Source organism: Entelurus aequoreus, linkage group LG18 (assembly GCF_033978785.1).
Source record: "Entelurus aequoreus isolate RoL-2023_Sb linkage group LG18, RoL_Eaeq_v1.1, whole genome shotgun sequence".
Lineage (NCBI taxonomy): Eukaryota > Metazoa > Chordata > Actinopteri > Syngnathiformes > Syngnathidae > Entelurus > Entelurus aequoreus.
In genome coordinates this window covers 5,045,637-5,049,969 of record NC_084748.1, presented here as the reverse complement: position 1 = coordinate 5,049,969, position 4,333 = coordinate 5,045,637, and positions in this window count along the sequence as shown.

Genomic DNA, 4,333 nt, shown 5'->3' with positions numbered 1-4,333 from the left:
CTTGGCGCCATCTTGGAGGTACAGTAACTTTTCCTACATCGTCATGCTAACGTGTTAGCATGCTAACGTGTTAGCATGCTAACGTTTCATGCTAGCTCGTTTGCTAATTTTGTATGTTTAAACCTAAAAATCAGGAATTTTGATACTTGCCGCCATTTGCAAGTATGCTAACTTCTACCATATTAGCACGCTAACATTTTCATTTCATTCATATAAACCTACAATAATGGATTTTGAAACTTGGTGCCATCTTGGAGGTACAGTAACTTTTCCTATGTCGTCATGCTAACATTAGGAGGCTAATATTTTACACTAGCTTTTGAGCCAACTTTTTATGTTTAAACCAAAAAAAACAACACCAATTTTGATACCTGCCGCCATGTTGGATGTAATCCAACTTCTACCATATTAGCACGCTAACATTTTCATTTCATTCGTATAAACCTACAATAATACATTTTGAAACTTGGCGCCATCTTGGAGGTACAGTAACTTTTCCTACGTCGTCATGCTAATGTTAGCATGCTAACGTTTTATCTAATGTTAGCATGCTAACGTTTTATCTATGCTAGCTTGTTTGCTAATTTTGTATGTTTAAACCTAAAAATCAGGAATTTTGATACTTGCCGCCATCTTGCAAGTATGCTAACTTCTACCATATTAGCACGCTAACATTTTCATTTCATTCGTATAAACCTACAATAATGGATTTTGAAACTTGGCGCCATCTTGGAGGTACAGTAACTTTTCCTGTGTCGTCATGCTAACATTAGCTGGCTAATATTTTACACTAACTTTTTAGCCAACTTTTAATGTTTAAACAAACAAAAAAAAATTTTTGATACCTGCCGCCATCTTGGAAGTATGCTAACTTCTACCATATTAGCACGCTAACATTTTCATTTCATTCATATAAACCTACAATAATGGATTTTGAAACTTGGCGCCATCTTGGAGGTACAGTAACTTTTCCTACATCGTCATGCTAACGTGTTAGCATGCTAACGTTTTATGCTAGCTCGTTTGCTAATTTTGTATGTTTAAACCTAAAAATCAGGAATTTTGATACTTTCCGCCATCTTGCAAGTATGCTAACTTCTACCATATTAGCACGCTAACATTTTCATTTCATTCGTATAAACCTACAATAATGGATTTTGAAACTTGGCGCCATCTTAGAGGTACAGTAACTTTTTCTATGTCGTCATGCTAACATTAGCAGGCTAATATTTTACACTAGCTTTTTAGCCAACTTTTTATGTTTAAATAAAAAAAAACCACAAATTTTGATTCCTGCCGCCATCTTGGAAGTATGCTAACTTCTACCATGTTAGCACGCTAACATTTCCATTTCATTCGTATAAACCTACAATAATGGATTTTGAAACTTGCCGCCATCTTAGAGGTACAGTAACTTTTCCTACGTCGTCATGCTAACGTTTTATGCTAGCTTGTTTGCTGATTTTGTATGTTTAAACCTAAAAATCACGAATTTTGATACTTGCCGCCATCTTGCAAGTATGCTAACTTCTACCATATTAGCATGCTAACATTTTAATTTCATTCGTATAAACCTACAATAATGGATTTTGAAACTTGGCGCCATCTTACAGGTACAGTAACTTTTCCTACGTCGTCATGCTAACGTGTTAGCATGCTAATGTTTTATGCTAGCTCGTTTGCTAATTTTGTATGTTTAAACCTAAAAATCAGGAATTTTGATACTTGCCGCCATCTTGGAAGTATGCTAACTTCTACCATATTAGCACGCTAACATTTTCATTTCATTCGTATAAACCTACAATAATGGATTTTGAAACTTGGCGCCATCTTGGAGGTACAGTAACTTTTCCTATGTCGTCATGCTAACATTAGCAGGCTAATATTTTACACTAGCTTTTTAGCCAACTTTTTATGTTTAAACCAAAAAAAACAACACCAATTTTGATACCTGCCGCCATGTTGGATGTAATCTAACTTCTACCATATTAGCACGCTAACATTTTCATTTCATTCGTATAAACCTACAATAATGGATTTTGAAACTTGGCGCCATCTTGGAGGTACAGTAACTTTTCCTACGTCGTCATGCTAATGTTAGCATGCTAACGTTTTATCTAATGTTAGCATGCTAATGTTTTATCTATGCTAGCTTGTTTGCTAATTTTGTATGTTTAAACCTAAAAATCAGGAATTTCGATACTTGCCGCCATCTTGGAAGTATGCTAACTTCTACCATATTAGCACGCTAACATTTTCATTTCATTCGTATAAACCTACAATAATGGATTTTGAAACTTGGCGCCATCTTGGAGGTACAGTAACTTTTCCTACATCGTCATGCTAACGTGTTAGCATGCTAATGTTTTATGCTAGCTTGTTGGCTAATTTTGTATGTTTAAACCTAAAAATCAGGAATTTTGATACTTGCCGCCATCTTTGAAGTATGCTAACTTCTACCATATTAGCACGCTTACATTTTTATTTCATTCGTATAAACCTACAATAAAGGATTTTGAAACTTCGTCATGCTAACGTTAGCATGCTAACGTTTTATGCTAGCTTGTTTGCTAATTTTGTATGCTTAAACCTAAAAATCAGGAATTTTGATACTTGCCGCCATGTTGGAAGTATGCTAACTTCTACCAGGTTAGCACGCTAACATTTTCATTTCATTCGTATAAACCTACAATAATGGATTTTGAAACTTGGCGCCATCTTAAAGGTACAGTAACTTTTCCTATGTCGTCATGCTAACGTTAGCATGCTAACGTTTTATGCTAGCTTGTTTGCTAATTTTGTATGTTTAAACCTAAAAATCATGGATTTTGATACTTGTCACCATCTTACAAGTATGTTAATTTCTCCTACATGAAAGTTAAAGTACCAATGATTGTCTTGTGGTGCATTTGACCCATCCCCTTGTTCACCCCCTGGGAGGTGAGGGGAGCAGTGAGCAGCAGCGGTGGCCGCGCTCGGGAATCATTTTTGGTGATTTTACCCCCAATTCCAACCCGTTATGCTGAGTGCCAAGCAGGGAGGTAATGGGTTCCATTTTTATAGTCTTTGGTATGACTCGGCCGGGGTTTGAACTCACGACCTACCCATCTCAGGGCGGACACTCTAACCACAAGGACACTGAGCAGGTCAAACATGCTAATGTTAGCATGTTAGCGTTTTATACTAGCATTTTTGCATTTTTTTGTCAAATTCATGGGTTTTGAGACACGTCTCCTTCTTGCAAGTATGCTAACTGTTCCCAGTACAACAAGCTAACGTTAGCATGTTAGCGTTTAATGCTAGCTTTTTTAGCTTCAATCGACACTGGGCCAGAGGTTCACAGCGCAGATAGCAGGCTCATCAAAATTACCGTGGGAATTATTTTTTTTCTGGTGTTTATATTATTATTATGTCATACGCTATTTAAACTGGTTCAGGTCAGCTATACCCTAACCTTAACCCTATACTTTTTGGACTAATAATAATAATCAAGTCTTCGGTCATCGTCATCTGATCAAATTTGCTGTTAAACACAAATAATAATAATAATAGATTTTATTTGTAAAAGCACTTTACATTGAGCAAACAACCTCAAAGTGCTACAGTGTATTAAAATATATATATATATAATTTCAAAAAATACAAATAAAAACTAGCACGCATATATCTAAAAAAAAACCTTTTTATAAAAAGAAGGGTTTTTAATCCTTTTTTAAAAGCATCCACAGTCTGAACAATTGATATTTAACAACTACTAAATTACAGTTTCATCAACCTTTTGGGAAGGTATATTGACAATTTCTCAAAATGAGAGAAGACACATTTTTTTTAAGATGTACATATACCAAGGTCATAAATGAGCCGTTTTCGAGCCTAATGCTTGACAAAGTCATTGAGAAGGCTGATTTAAAGTGACAGTGCGTGTTAGAATGGTGCAGTTATGACACAGTAGCTTATATTTAAGAAACATGAGGTGGTGCACATTTTGAAGTATAAACAGCAGCTTGTCTCTCATTGAGCATCTGTGTTGTCATTCTGCTTGTAAAGGTACCGCCCCTCAAATCTCCCATTGGACGTTTGACACGTCAGTCAAACTGGCCTCCTGCTCTAATAGGCCGCCAAACTTGTGCGGACTGTCCTTATAGACACGCCCCCTCAGAGCAATGACTCGAGATCCCATTGGTGGAGCTGCTAGCCACCGATTGACGTAGCAAGATACGGTACCGCAATTGGTTAAATGTCATGTCAATCACCAAAATAGCGCAATGCAATTGGTCGGATTGGCTGTCAATCAAGTCAAATCGCGCGACGATTGGTGCAGACGCCGGGGGGC